Below are 17080 nucleotides of genomic sequence, written 5' to 3' on the forward strand. Positions count from 1 at the left end.
ACATTAACATGTCCTAGTCTAGCATGCCATAAGGAGATAGACTCAACCATATAAGTCGAAGTGGATGTATTTTCATTGCTAGTATCAGAAATATTAAGCAAAAATAAACCATGGTTACAATATCCATTGCCCACAAAAATATTATTTTTGGTCAATACGACCTCATTATTTCTCGAAAGAAACCTTCATTCCAACTTTTCCTAATAATCTCACAGAAACCAAATTGGTTTGGATATTAGGAACATGCAATACATTACCCAATGCTAGAGTTTTACCAGATGTAAGTTTGAGAAGAATTTTTCCTTTCCCAAGAACGTGAGTTGTTCTTGAGACACCAAGATAAATAAATTCTTCTACTTCCTCAATTTGGGTGTAAGACAAAATTTTATTTTTTCTACACAAATTTGCCTAGTAGCACCAGAGTCTATCACCCAATTTCTCACATTGGCCACATTATTTATTTAGAAAATGACCGCAACAATTATATTATTCGCTTTAGTCAAATTTGATTTTGACTTAGCGAGATTGTCATTTATCCCAACTCTCCTCTTGCATTGAGGTGCATTTTTCTTGAAGGTTTTAATTTTAGCATTGGATATGTAACCATTTCTATTTACATACCTGTATTTTGACATTAGTGTCTGCCAAAGTTGTGGATTCAATAACGTATTTGCAACACCATGGATATCTGGCAGGACAGCTGGAACAGTAGCAGCGGAGACAACACCAAAATTGCTAGCACCATCAAAAGTTTCCGCGATAGTGTTACATACCATAGTTTCTTAGATTGTATGAAAATGATGCGGAAAAATAACAATAATACTGTAATAAAATTATTTGTGAGCGAAAATACACCAACTGGCTTGAGTCGTGCTAGGCACTGTCCTAAGAAACTATTTCAGCAATGTGAAATGTTCCCCCGGGATTAAACAAGCCCATCTCTATTTATTTAGAGGATACAGGAATCAGCAAAATTAAATAATAAATCCAGCAAGTTAGAAGAGAAAGAGCAACTAATATCTTATGCCAATTAAAATATTATAGAAGAAGAAATTAGAAGGAGAGGGACGTATAGGAGGGAAAGAAAATAGACGAATTTCTTCTTTTGCTAATGATTAGCTTTTCTTGGTGTTTGATGATTGAAAAATGATGGCCTAATCATGGCTATATATAGGCCTAAGGAAAGCTTCTACACAAGACAAGTGTTTTACTTACTTGTCAAATTTCCTTCATGCAAGATAACAACACATCCCATGCAACATGACACTTGGCTTAGCAAGGCCATTTGTCAAGCAATTTTTAAAAAAAATGCCACATGTAAAAACTCTTGCCATGTACCAATTATGTAAGAGTATTTAGCCACAAGGCTTCATGCAAAAAGCCACTTGAAAATAGACAGGACACTTGTAAAATAAAAAGACACATGGCGATTTTATAATTTTGAAAATACTCCCACATTGTTTTCCAGAGATGAAATTGTAAAATTCTCTGGTGCCAATTGCCTTTTGATGCATGAGCATGTTTCTATCACTATTGCGATTGTTTGACAATTTGCATCAGCTTATATTCAGTTGTGCTTTTCCTTATGCCTCCTTCTGATCGAATTCCCTTTATGCAGACAGGTCGTCCTTTTTAGATATGTATATTGTATCCTCCTATTTTAGACCCGTGTTAAACATCTGAGAGGTCACAAAGACGTTTGAACAGAAGGGATGGAAGACCTTGTACTTAATGAAAGTTCTGTATTTTTCTTTCTCTTTGTGGTTTTCATACTCTTGATTTTGCACCTCCTTGGTGCCATCATCTAAATACTATTGTTGCTTCTCTGATTAAAAAAAGGTACTCCCTCTGTCAAAATAGGTGATCATCTTTTAGCTGAATGAGCATTGCTAGTACCTGTATGAAGATGGCTATACAATTAGTGGGATTGTTGGGTGCACCCAAGCTAGGCGCGTGGCAGCCATGAGTGTTGCAAAAAGAGTTAGTGAAGAAATCGAAACTGAGCTTGGTGATAAAGTTGGATATGCTATTCGTTTTGAAGATGTCACTTGGCCAAGTACCGTTATCATCAAGGTGAGTCTTTTGATCATATGAGATGTGAGTATACTCACACCTCTTAGTTGTAATTTATGCAATTGGAAAGGAAGTGTACATCTAATCTAATCGCCCTCTTTTTCCTTTAGATGCCCTTGGTTCACTTGTAAGTTGGTGTAGTTGAGTATATGTATATTTCCTTGTGCAGTACATGACTGATGGTGTGCTTCTAAGGGAAACACTCAAAGATCCCGATCTTGAAAAATATCGGTATTCTTTCACTCTTTAATACTTTCATAAGCATTTTATATTTGATTTCCTAGAACGTCAAGTTTCTGCCTTCTTTATGTAGTGCATTCATTGAAAATTTCTCTTTTTTGCAGTGTAATTGTTATGGACGAAGCCCATGAGAGATTACTTAATACTGATGTCCTTTTTGGCATTCTTAAGAAAGTTGTGGCTAGGCGGCGTGATTTTAAGCTTATCGTCACTTCTACCACTTCTGCCGAGAAACAACCTCTCTATTCTCACGTGGTAGGGGTAAGGTCTGCGTACACACTACCCTCCTCAGACCCCACGGTGTGGGATATTACTGGTTATATTGTTGTTGTCGTCACTTCTGCCACTCCCAATGCCCAAAAATTCTCCAATTTCTTTGGAGGTTTCTCTATTGAATAGCTGGACGAGGTGACTGCTTGCATTGACTTTTCATCTCCTTTCAACTCCACATAACCTGTGTCTTTTTTTATTGCAGTGTACCGATATTTCACATACCTGGAAGAACCTTTCCTGTTCAAAAACTGTATAGTAAAACCCCATGTGAAGACAATGTCGAAGATGCAGTTAAACAAGCCATGACCATCCATATTACTAGTGCACCATATACTCATCTTCATGACTGGTCAGGACGAGATTGAAGCTACCTGTTATGCACTTTCAGAGCGGATGGAACAGCTTAACTCATCAACAAAGCAAGCAGTGCCCAAGCTGTTAATTCTTCCTATATACTCCCAACTGCCTGCTGATCTGCAAGCAAAAATATTCCAGAAAGCTGAAGACGGGGCACGCAAATGCATTGTTGCTACTAATATTGCTGAAACATCCCCGACTGTTGATGGAATTTTCTACGTCATTGATACAGGCTATGGTAAAATGAAGGTGTACAATCCGCGAATGGGTATGGATGCTCTGCAAATGTTTCCTGTTAGTCGAGCTGCCGCTGACCAGCGTGCTGGTAGAACTGGCCCAGGGACTTGTTACCGGCATTATACTGAAAATGCGTATGATAATGAAATGCTTCCAAGCCCCGTGCCAGAGATTCAACAGACAAATCTTGGGAATGTGGTTTTGCTGCTCAAGTCTCTCAAAATTCAGAACCTGTTGGATTTTGATTTTATGGACCCACCTCCTCAACTCCATGTATCAGTTGTGGGTATTAGGTGCACTTAATAATGTTAAGGACTTAACTGACATTGGCTGGAAAATGGTGGAGTTCCCATTGGACCCTCCCCTTGCCAAGATGCTCTTGATGGGAGAACAACTAGAATGCTTAAATGAGGTTCTGACAATTGTTTCTATGCTTTCAGTGCCTTCAGTTTTCTTTAGAACCAAGGATAGGGCAGAGGAAAGTGATGCGGCTAGGGAAAGTTCTTTGTGCCTGAATCTGATCACCTTACACTGCTTAATGTTTACCAGCAACGGAAAGCTAATCAATATAGGGGGGACTAGTGTAACGACCACTTTTTACAGGTCAAAGGTGCGCAAGGCTAGGGAAGTAAGATCCCAATTGCTGGACATCCTCAAGACACTTAAAATTTGTGGGATCAACCTCAATAAATAAAAGAGAGAAAAAAAAACAATAAAGCTAAAGAAAATAAACAAACTCACAATTTGGTTACAACAAGTAATAGGAAGTAACTTGGGCGGTGGAACAAGTTGTTAGCCATTTTCCAAGATTGTAAATTGGCAAGTAGGCGCCATAACCAATTTTTATTGGTTTTGGAGAGCATTCATTCAGCTATAAATAGGGACGATGCTGCCTCATTTCAAAAATACCAAATCAGAGAGAGCGATATAGAGCATAGAGAGAGTAATCCACAGATTGTAGTCTGTGAGATAAATAGTGAGTGGGAGTAATATTGTAGTGAGGTCTTTAAAATAAAGAGTGTTATTTCTTTTGAAGTTGTAGTAGTCTCTTGACACTACTAAGTTGTAATATTATAGTGGTAATATTGCTCTGCTCGGGTATTGTATTTTACCCCGTTAAAATATTTGGTGTCGTTGTTACTCTCTTGTGTTATTGTTATTTACCGTGGGTATTATTCCTGGGCGGGATATTATTTTTTATCCCAACCACGTGGTATCAGAGCCATGGCGAGTAATGGTCCGCTATCTTTTCAGTATCCCCGTCTCACAAAAGATAATTATGAAAAATGGTGTCTACGTATGAAAGTCATTCTTGTCTCCCAGGATGTGTGGAAAATCGTAGATAGAGGGTATGCAAAACTCGATAATGAGGAAGCTCTGCCTCAAAATGAAAAAGATGTCTTGGCAAAGACAAGGAAGAAAGATCAACAAGCCCTCACGCTCACCCACCAATGTTTGGATGATGCCATGTTTGAGAAGGTGGCCGATGCTACCACCTCAAAGGAAGCTTGGGAGATTTTACAAAATTCTCTCCAAGGAATTGACAAGGTGAGGAAGGTAAAACTTCAAACTCTAAGGGCTAATTTTGAAGTTTTAAAAATGAAAGAATCTGAATGCATTTCGGATTATTGTTCAAAAGTGAAGGCTGTTGTAAATCAATTGAGACGATACGGGGAGGACATAAAAGATGTCCGTGTGGTAGAAAAGATCCTTCGCACTTTAACACCTAAATTTGATTTTGTGGTGTTTGCTATTGAAGAGTCTAAAGATTTAGGCTCAATGATGGTGGAGCAATTGGAGGGTTCTTTACAGGCCCATGAAGAAAAAATCAAGAGGAGACAAGAAGTGCCATTGGAGCAACTTCTTAAAACTCAGGCATCCTTTAAGGATTATGGAGGTGAAAAAAGCTATCGAGGGAATGGACGAGGACGAGGCCGTGGCGGTCATGGACGAGGAAGAAGTAACGATAACAACTTCAACAATGAAGCTAAAATCCACCAAACACTCAGAGGTCGTGGTCATGGACAAAGAGGAGGAAGAGGACGTGGCTACTACCAAGAAAATAATGGACAAAGGTATGACAAATCAAAAATTGAGTGTTATAATTGTCATAAATTTGGCCATTACTCTTGGGAATGTCGTAGCAATATTGAAGAGAAAGCTAACCTTGTTGACGACAAGAAAGAAGAAGATGAGTCAACGTTATTGCTGGCACTCAAGGAAGAAGACAGGGATGATTGCAGCTCGTGGTATTTGGACAATGGAGCACGCAATCATATGTGTGCATGCAAAGAAAAGTTTGTGGAGATCAATAAAACGGTGAGAGGTAATGTGTCCTTTGGAGATACCTCAAAGATCCAAATCGAAGGGATAGGTATGATTCTGATCTCCTGTAAAGATGGTAGTCACAAGCTAATTCAAGATGTTTATTATGTGCCAAAATTAAAAAGTAATATTTTGAGTTTGGGCCAACTTCTTGAAAAGGAATATGACATCCACATGAAAAATATGCATCTTTGGATTGGAGATTCAAGTGGAATTCTAATTGCTAAAGTGCATATGGCAAAGAATAGATTATTTTCTCTGAATCTTAAAATAATTGATGCAAAGTGTTTGAAGGCTAATGTGCAAGATGAATCATGGTGTTGGCACATGTGATTTGGGCACTTAAATTTTGAAGCGCTCAAATCAATGGGAGAAAAGAACATGGTACATGGGATACCATCAATCAACCATCCAAATCAACGGTGTGAAGCTTGTCTTCTTGGAAAACATGCAAGGAGGAGTTTTCCAAAGGAGGCCATGTCAAGATCAACCAAGCCGCTCCAGCTTGTTCACACTGATGTGTGTGGACCAATCAATCCACCTTCTTTTGGTAAAAGTAGATACTTTCTGCTTTTCATTGATGACTTTAGTAGAAAGAATTGGGTTTATTTCTTGAACCAAAAATCTGAAGCTTTTGCTGCTTTTAAAAATTTCAAAGTACTTGTTGAGAAAGAAAGTGGCTATGAAATTAAAGCTCTAAGGTCCGATAGAGGAGGCGAATTCACTTCAAACGAATTTAATGACTTTTGTCAGTCTCATGGAATTCGTCGCCCTCTAATGGTACCTTATTCACCCCAACAAATTGGAGTTGCAGAGAGAAAGAATCGAACTATTCTTAATATGGCTCGATGTATGTTGAAAGCTAAAAGTATGCCCAAGGAATTTTGGGCCGAAGCTGTTTCTTGTGCAGTTTATTTGAACAACAGGTCTCCAACAAGAAATGTTAGAGTACAAACCCCTCAAGAAGCATGGAGTGGAAGAAAGCCAAGTGTCAAACCTTTGAGAATCTTTGGGAGCATAGCCTATGCTCATGTGCCACATCAAGGGAGAGCAAAGCTTGACGATCGAAGTGTCAAGCATGTGTTTGTTGGCTATGATACGAGTTCAAAAGGCTACAAGTTATACAACCCAAGCAGCGGCAAGGTGGTGGTAAGTCGCGATATTGAATTTGATGAAGAATTGGCATGGGATTGGGAAGCTCAGGAAGAAACTTCAGATGATTTTCTTCCATACTTTGGTAATGAAGAAGAACCAGAGACCGTGGAACCTGTGCAGGATACAACTCCACCTCCTTCTCCAACCAATGTTGCATCTCCCTCTTCTCAAGAAAGTTCAAATGAACAGCCGCAAAGGACAAGGAGTATTCAAGAGCTCTATGAGGACACAGAAGAAGTTACTAATTTTGATTTTTCATGTTGTCTCTTTGCTGACAGTGAACCAATGAACTTTGATGAAGTTATTACGAACAAAAAGTGGAGACAAGCCATGGATGAGGAGATTGAGTCAATAGAGAAGAATAACACTTGGGAGTTAACAACTCTTCCTAAGGGTCATCGAGCAATTGGAGTGAAATGGGTATACAAAATAAAGAAGAATGCTGATGGAGATGTGGAGAAATACAAGGCACAACTTGTGGCTAAAGGCTACCAGCAAAGGCAAGGCATTGACTATGAAGAAGTCTATGCACCTGTTGCCCGCATGGAGACGATTCGTTTGCTGATCTCTTTGGCAGCGCAAATGAAATGGAAGATCCATCAACTAGATGTCAAGTCAGCCTTCTTGAATGGCTATCTTGAAGAAGAAGTCTATGTTGAGCAACCATTGGGCTTCGTGGTCAAAAACCATGAAGATAAAGTGTTGCGGTCGAAGAAAGCTTTAATGGATTAAAGCAAGCCCCAGGAGCATGGAATAGTTGCATCGACAAATATTTTCAAGACAATGGGTTTACTCGTTGTCTCCATGAATATGCTCTTTACCTTAAAGTTCATACTAATGGAGATATCTTACTTGTTTGTCTTTATGTTGATGATCTTATTTTCACGGGCAATAACTCAAGTTTGTTTGAAGCTTTTAAGAAAGATGTGTCCCGTGAGTTTGAGATGACAGACATAGGGCTCATGTCATACTACCCGGGCCTAGAAGTGAAGCAAATGGAGGATGGAATTTTTATCTCTCAAGAAAGCTATACAAAAGAGATATTGAAGAAGTTCAACATGCTCGATCAACCCCGTGAACACACCGATGGAGAGTGGGACAAAATTATCCAAGTTTGATGAAGGAGAAAAAATGGATCCCATATTTTTCAAAAGTCTTGTGGGAAGTTTGAGGTACTTGACTTGTACCAGGCCAGATATACTCTTTGCAGTTGGAGTAGTAAGCCGCTTCATGGAAGCTCCTACCTCCACTTATTTGAAAGTCACTAGAAGAATTCTTCGCTACCTAAAAGGTACGATTGACTTTGGGCTATTTTATTCTTCTTCTAGTGATTTCAGTTTTATGGGATTTTGTAATAGTGATTATGCTGGAGATATTGATGATAGAAAAAGCACACCTCGCTTAGTGTTTTTCTTGGGTGATTCTGTTATTTCTTGGAGTTCAAAGAAACAGTCCATAGTTACTCTCTCGACTTGTGAAGTTGAATATATAGCAGCAACATCTTGTACCTGTAATGCTATTTGTTTGAGAAGATTATTGAAGGAGCTCAATTTGCCACAAATTGAAGCTACGGAGATTTGTATTGACAACAAATCCGCGCAGGCACTCGCGAAGAATCTAGTGTATCATGATCGAAGCAAGCATATTGATACAAGGTATCACTTCATCAGAGAATGCATTGCCAAGAACGAAATCGAGCTCAAATATGTGAAGTCTCATGATCAAGTTGCGGATATCTTCACAAAGCCTCTCAAGTTTGAAGATTTCCAAAGATTGAGATCATGTCTTGGAATGAAGAAGAAAAATCAAAATTAAGGGAGAGATTTGTGGGATCAACCTCAATAAATAAAAGAGAAAAAAAGACAATAAAGCTAAAGAAAATAAACAAACTCACAATTTGGTTACAACAAGTAATCGGAAGTAACTTGGGCGGTGGAACAAGTTGTTAGCCATTTTCCAAGATTGTAAATTGGCAAGTAGGCATCATAACCAATTTTTATTGGTTTTGGAGAGCATTCATTTAACTATAAATAGAGACGATGCTGCCTCATTTCAAAAACACCAAATCAGAGAGAGCGTAATAGAGCGTAGAGAGAGTAATCCACAGATTGTAGCCTGTGAGATAAATAGTGAGAGGGAGTAATATTGTAGTGAGGTGTTTAAAATAAAGAGTGTTATTTCTTTCGAAGTTGTAATAGTCTCTTGACACTACTAAGTTGTAATATTATAGTGGTAATATTGCTCTGTTCGGGTATTGTATTTTACCCCGTTAAAATATTTGGTGTCGTTGTTACGCTCTTGTGTTATTGTTATTTACCGTGGGTATTATTCCTGGGCGGAATATTAATTTGTATCCCAACAAAATTCCGCTCACCTCCTGTGGTCCTGATTGGGATGTTGTAAGGAGAGCCATTTGTTCTGCATACTTCCACAATGCAGCTAGACTGAAGGGAGTTGGGGAATACGTTAATTGCAGCTGGATTGGGATGCCTTGTAACTTGCATCCCACTAGTGCTCTCTATGGATTGGGTTACACTCCTCATCACGTGGTTTATCATGAGCTGATCTTGACGACAAAATAGTACATTCAGTGTGTGACAGCTGTGGAGCCTCACTGGTTGGCAGAGTTGGGCCCAATGTTTTTCTCTGTGAAAGATTCTGATACGTCAATGCAGGAACATAAAAAGAAACAGAAACAAGAGAAAACTGCCATGGAGGAAGAAATGGAAAAGTTGATGATGGTCCAGGCTGAGGCTGAAAGAAGAAGCAAGGAGAAGGAGAGGGAAAAGAGCAACAAGAAGTTTCAAAGGCTCAACTACTTATCTAAGACCTAAGAGGCTCGGTCTGTAAATACACTATTTGCTGTAGTTAGATATCTGGTGAGATAATTCGTGCCCACGTGTGAAAGCCACATGCAATTCAGCCATTTCTTATTCATCCTCAAGTTAATTTGGAGGATGGAGATACGAGATTTGGAGAATAAAAAAATTCCAAATGAAGTCTACAAATGTCTGTACATGTTCTTTCATTTAGCAATTATCTTTACTCCTTTTAACCCTGAATTCGACAAATGCTTGTATAAGTTTCTTCATATAGCAATTATTTTTGCACCTTTTGACCTTGAATACCGAGTTTTAACTACTTTTGGCAGACTGATTAGCAGGAATACATATTGCATGGTGTTAAGATTAGAGGATGTGCTATTGGTGTTGTATTAACTTCTTATCTGGGGAGGAACAGAAAGGGATTCTGCAATCATTCACTCTGTTTGTTGTCATCTGTTGTGAAAGGAAAGAACCTTCTTTTTCACCCTAGATGCAGATAGGGATCATTTATGTTTCTTGAAATATGCCGTTCATGCCTTTTTCTGATGACGCATAATGTATGCTTGTAACTAGGAGTGTGCATAGGTCGGGTTGGTTCGGATATTTTTCAATTACCAAATCAAACTAATAGTGTCGGGTTTTTAGATCTATAAACCAAACCAACAAAGTCAGGTTTTTTAATCTCGGTTTTTCTCGGGTTTTTCGATTTTTCCCGGGTTTTCGGGTATTTTTCCGGTAAAGTATTAATAGCACAAAATATGTAACTTGTGCTCCAAATATTTCTTTAGTCCTAATAAGATACAACTATATGATGTATTTTTCAAGAAAATAACACCATAGTATGAGATAAGTCATATCATTATACTAAAATATTCAATAACAAAGATTAAAAAAAATTGCATAAAGCAAATATTGCTAAAAAAATGCCATAATGAAAATTAACGTAATCTAAAAATACTATATAGGTCATGCTAAAATAAGTATAGCTAATAAGTATTATTCATTACGTAACTAAGCACTAAAAAAAAAAGATAAACTAAGTTATGCATTTTCATTATAAACCAATATAACACTAAAAATATAACACTATCATCATTCCTAGTGTTGAAGTGAATTTCTTTTGTTAGCATTAGTATTGATTTGAACTTTATTTGAGTTACTACACTTATGGGCTATAAAATTTATTTAGGGATAATGCATAAAATTCCCCCTGAACTATACCCGAAGTTGGTACGATACACCTTATTTTTGCGGGGGTCCAAAAATTTATTTTCGTAATTCTTTGCACCTTTATTGCTGACATGGAGCACTGCGTGAGAATAGCTCCTTGAAGCACGTGAGAACTTAAAAAAAGGCTCTAACCTATACGAAATGGCCACGAGAATAGCTCCTTAAAGCACGTGAGAACTTAAAAAAAGGCTCTAACCTATACGAAATGGCCACGTGTCAATCCCAAAGCTGATTTTCAAGAGCTCTTAATACCCATTTTATCACCCATTTTCAAGAGCTCCAAATCTAATTTTTGGTGTCAAAATTCAACAAAAACTCGACTAAATCCGCACCACTCAAGCTCAAATTTTAACTACAACTTCACAACAACATCATCATCATTACCCCATTGATCAATTTTGTCAACAACCAAGAATTTTGACAAACTCATTTTTTTATTCTTTAAGCTTTTTCAAGGTTCAACAATGGTGAATTCAAAATTCTTTTTTTATTTTCGAATCCCATCTACAACTATGAATTTAGAATAAATTAGCACTTGAATCTCAAATTTGAAACTTCAACGACGTTCGAATATGCTCAACATCTCTAATAATTTTTCAAGTTCATATTAAAATAATTGTCCTTTTTATTTTTCTAAATACAAAATAGTATTTCCATTACATTTCGAATTAAAAAGAAAAGAAAAAGGAAGAAAATGAAATAGATTTAAAAAATAAAAATAAAAACAATAGGAAATTACATGTGGCAACGCGTAAGGTGACATTTATTCCACTTTAAAAAGTTTAGACGGTTAATAGGACCCCCACAGAGGTAAGGTGTGTCGTAGCAACTTTGGATATAGTTCAGGAAGGATTTTATGCATTATCCCATTTATTAACCATTTAAAAATGTTAAGTCCAAACTTGAAATAATATGTTAAAAGATAAAATTGTAAAAAAGTTTAAAAAAAATATTTATAAGTTACATACAATAAATATTTATATGTATAAAATATTTTTAAAAATTATATAAATGTACTATCGGGTTGGTTTGGTTTCAGTTTGACATTTTTTAGTTAAAACCAAACCAAATCAATTATGACCGAGTTTTTTTTCCTAATATCAAACAAAATTAAACCAAACCACATCGGATTTTTTTTCCAAATTTAACTCGGATTATCGATTAGGTGTGATTTATCGATTTTCTACGTACACCCCTGCTTGTAACAAACTTGCTCTTACTTTTTATGCCGCATGATGAAGTGCTTGAGGTTGGCGAAAGAGGAATGTTGCTGGCAGGTTCGATGGGTGATATAATTCTACTATCTAATAAGAGGGAGTTAGCAAGTAGTTGGACAACATGTCTGCTTTATCTAAAATATATTCGCCACTGCTTTTGCATATTATTATATTGAATGCCATCGTACACTTAGTAAATAGAGGGAACTTTTGAGGCTTTTTCATGGCCCAAATTGTCAGCCTGGTTTCACCGACATACCTGTTTTACAGAGAAAATATTTGCCTCTTTTGTGCATACTATTTACGTTAAATGCCATCGCACAGTTTAGTGAAAAACCGCAACTTATGAGGCATTTTCATGGCTCAAATTATTAGCCCCATTTGTGTTGTATGTAGAGATTTTACTTCACGTCACGCTCATTGCATTGATTATGGTGGGGTCACTGAATTTTATCTGACACATCTACTCATCTCAAAATTTCTTTACAATAAAGCTTTTTTGTGCTTGAAGTATCCTTGATGGCAGATATGTCCTGAATTTCTTTACAATAAAGCTCGAAATTTTGATCCTTATGTTAATCTGCTATTCGACAAGATTCTAGTATTAAATGTTTAAGGATTGTTATTTTCTGAATTTATCATTCTGCCACGCAAGAATTGTCTAAAGCTTATTTTGTGATGACCCAAAAGGTCATCACTAGTTTTGAATTAAATTATGTACTTTCGAGGCATTTAAAATCTCATTTAGAGCCACTTCGATTTGCGTGCGCAGTCCGGGCGCGTAGCCGGAAAGCTTATATGTAAAAATCTGTGAAAAATGCTAAGTTTTGATTATAATATGAGTAAATTTGACTTCGGTCAACGTTTTGGGTAAACGGACCCGTGATCCGACGATGCCGAAGGGTCCGTAGGAAAATATGGGACTTGGCCGTATGCCCGGAATCGAATTTCGAGGTACCGAGCCCGAGAAATTAATTTTTAAAGGAAATTGTTTTCTGAAATTATTTAAGGAAATTTAAAATGAAATTTGATTAGAACGTATTGGTATCGGGCCCGTATTATGGTTCCGGCGCCCGGTACAAGTCTTATATATGATTTAAGATGTTTCTGTAAAGTTTGGTGAAAAACGGACGTCGTTTGACGTGATTCGGACCTAAATTGCTAAATTTGATACTTGATGAAGTTTGAGAGAAAGTTCTTGATTTTGAGGTTTGATTCATTGTTATTGAGGTTATTTTGACGATTTGATCGCATGGATAAGTTCGTATGATGTTGTTGAGTTAGTACGTGTGTTAGGTTAGGAGCCCCGAGGGCTCGGGTGTGTTTCGGATGTGATTCGGGAAGTTTTGAACTTAGGAAAAATTGCAGAAAATCTGCAGTTGGTGCCCAGGCCTGTTGTTCTTCGCGATCGCGTAGTCACTCTCGCGATCGCGTAAGGTAAATGGGGGCAGGGGTAATTTTGTCTATCGCGAACGCGAAGCCACAGTCGCGAACGCGGAGCCTTAGGGGATTGCTCATCGCGAACGCGACCTGTGTGACGCGAACGCGTAAGGTAATTGGGGAGGGGTCACCATTTGTGCATCGCAAACGCGACCTTTGTCCGCGAACGCGAGGGCTCGAGAAGCTAAAGCTTCGCGAACGCGAGCCCGCATACGCAAACGCGAAGGCTTAACCAGCCCGACCCATCGCGAACGCGAAGGGTCTGTCGCGATCGCGAAGAGTAAATTCGCCCAGTTAAATTTTAAATATCCAGAACAGTAGCTTTGCAGGATTTCATAAAAATTTCATAAACCCTTCCTCCTCCAAAGCTCTTAGGCGATTCTTGAAGCCCTTCTTCACCAAAACTTCTTGGGTAAGTATATCAACTTGTTTTCTTCATTTTCCATTAACACCCACTAGATTTCTAGGCCTAAAACATGTAATTAAGGGTAGAAAATTAGGGATTTGGGTAGAACTAGGGCTTTTTGATTAATGGTGATTTAGACCTCATTTTGGGGACGAATTCTGGAAATAATTATATATTTGGGCTCGTGGGTGAATGAGGGATTTGATTTTGGTCCGAACCTCGTGTTTTGACCAAGCGGGCCCGGGATCGATTTTTGGGTTTTTGGGAAGAATGATTGGAAAGCTATAATTAGGCATTGGATTAGAATTGTTTAGCATTATTTGATGTTATGAAGTCATTTATGTATAGATACAATTGATTTGGAGCCGAATTCGAAAAGAAAGGCGGTTTTTGAGGATTGAGTTGGCCGTGGAAGTTCGAGGTAAGTGTTTGGTCTAACCTTAGCTTGAGGGATTAGGAGTCGAGTCATATTTGCTACGTGATTATTGTTGAATACGACGTATAGGCATGGTTATGAGTATCTATACGTTAGTGTCTAGCATGACCGTGAGTCTTATAACGTGATTTTCATGATTTTGTTGAATAATGTATACTTTAGAAGTGATTTCTATTTGTTGTGAAAAGTTAAGGAAGTAATTGTGACTTTGAACATCATGGAGCAATGGCTCCAGTTATATTACGAATTTGTGAAAGTATATGAGATGATTGAACCCTTTGGAGTATTGGCTCAAGTGGTAAAGTGAGTTATGAAGTATAAGTGAAAGATAGAGAAAGAGTTATTGAAATGTTCCTTTGCCGGGATTTAATTATTTAATTGTTGTTCCCTTGCGGGGATTTAATTATATAATTGTTTCCCTTGCCGGGATTTCTATATGTTCTTATTTATTTTCCTTGCCCTTGTTTGTGATTGTTGTTTGGGTGAGGAAGAGTGTTAAAGCACGAAGGGTGATGTCGTGCGTTGTTGATATTGTGAGGAGAGAGTGTAAAGCACGAAGGGTGATGTCGTGCCACACGATGTACCATTCTATGCTGATTATATTGATTACATGGTGAGGAGAGAGAGTAAAAGCACGAAGGGTGATGCCGTGCACATCTTTGATAAATAAATGTTTTGGTGAGGACGAGAGTAAAAGCACGAAGGGTGATGCCGTGCAAACTGTTGATTTCTGTTCCTTGTTGATATTCGAGTTGTGTTGTTCCTTTCTTTACTTGATGCTTTTCTATTTAAAACTGTTATCTCCCCCACAGCATGTTCCCCCTTCCCACATTGACTGGTTATCTCTGTATTTCTTTTTCCGCTGTATATATTTAAACTGCACAGGTTTATTTGGTAGTCTGGTCCTAGCCTCGTCACTACTTCGCCGAGGTTAGGCTAGGCAATACCAGCACATGGGGTCAGTTGTACTGATACTACACTCTGCACTGTGTGCAGATCAGCAGCTTTCGGACAGTAGTTGGAGGGCTTCCTTCAGTCCACCCGAAGACCCAAGGTAGACCTGCAGGCGTCAGCGGGCCCTGGCGTCTCCCTCTATCTCTATTTCCTGTTTCCTTCTCTTTTATTCAGAAACAGTGTACTGTTATTCTTCAGACCTTGTATGTAGTGACTCTTAGATAGTCTGTGATACTGTGACACCAGTTTTGGGTATTTGAGGTTTTAAAAGCTGTAATAGACGTAGTCTTAAGATATATAACTGTTGACTTCCGCTTATTTATTTAAAATTTCCGCTGTTATCATATTATCGTCTGGTATTTTGTTAAAAAGAAGAAATATGAGAGTGTAGTAATTAGGTAAGGTTGGCTTGCCTAGCTCCCATTAGTAGGCGCCATTACGACTCCCGAGGGTGGAAAATCCGGGTCGTGACATATTTCTAGAAAAATTATCTGCCAAATTTAAAACTTAGACCCTCAAACTTTTTTGACTTAAAACTTTTAGGCCGTTCAAATTTTCGCACAAAATTATCGGTAAAATCTTATTCAACAGATTTAACAAGTAGCTAAAACTCATATCTCCAAGTCAAAGTGATTTTTTTTGGTAATTAATTCTTTCATTTACCAGGAAAAATATTTACAAGTAAATCAAACCCTTACATAGTTGCCTATCATACTAATTTCTCCCCATACCACCTATTTAATATCTACATCTATTACACTGGATACCAATTTAAGCTATGCAGAATTTTCTCTACTTTCCTGTTGCTACGACAGTGTATCTCTTGGATTATCAGCTTACAAACTGTCTCCCATCCTCTTGTCTTGTTATTAAAGATTCGACCATTTATTTCCCGCCACACATAATATATTGTAGCTGCCAACACCATCTTGTATAATTCAGTTGCTGCATTTCTTCTCTTGGCCCATTTCTCTGCCCACTTTAGCTCCTCATCCCATCCTTGTACTGGTCTGTCAATGCCTTGCCATTCTAACAGTTTACTCCACAATACATTTGCATATGGACATTCAAAGAATAAGTGATGTATGATTTCTTTTTCACTGTTGCACAGGATAAATCTTGATCAACTGATACTCCCCATCTTTGCAATCTATCCTTTGTATATAACCTTCCATGTGCTGTCATAGTTAGTACAAAGTTCCATCAAGGGCATCCACCATTGTGACATACTACTTTCCTCCAACTTACTTTCTCAAACGTACCTCGCGGCCTGTGATAAATTTATTTGACAGAACAGTTGTTCATATTTGTGATATCATCCTGGCTGAATCCTGCTTCCATCATAGTCTTCTGCGCCTTCATGATCTTGCCTACCATCCATGAAGTTTGTTTTAACTGTATTGTCCAGATGTTCCTTCCTCTAATGTAGTAACCATGTACCCACTGTATCCACAACTTCTTCTTCTCTTTACATAAGTTCCAAAATTGTTTACATATAGCAGCTTTGTTCCAAATTGCTATATTCATGACATTAAATCCACCTGCTAACTTGGGAAGACATATTTTCTCCCATGCTATTGAAACTGTACCTTCTCCAGTCCACCTGCTGACTTGGGAAGTCAAAGTCTATAACTCAAATAAGAATCATTTGAAAGAAGATTGAAATACAAATTATAAATATTTATTCTTCCTAATAACTACAATATTTTATTAATAAAGACATAGCTATGATAGTGAAAGTAAAATATTATTAAGTAATCACGAAAGGTATTGTTTATAGGAAATTTTTTACAAAAATATTGTTCTACTATGAAATAGTTATTTTGTACGAGGTCTTAACCTATTACATCGTATAATTCTTTCACCCAAACTTTCGTTACATCTTTGTAATATCTCATTTAAAGCAAAAAAG

General features: G+C 37.7%; 1 pseudogene; it reads left to right on the forward strand.

Moving 5' to 3' along the window:
- Window positions 1713-9925, forward strand: LOC109232664 (annotated as a pseudogene).

Source organism: Nicotiana attenuata, chromosome 9, assembly GCF_001879085.1.
Source record: "Nicotiana attenuata strain UT chromosome 9, NIATTr2, whole genome shotgun sequence".
NCBI classification, from domain to species: domain Eukaryota; kingdom Viridiplantae; phylum Streptophyta; class Magnoliopsida; order Solanales; family Solanaceae; genus Nicotiana; species Nicotiana attenuata.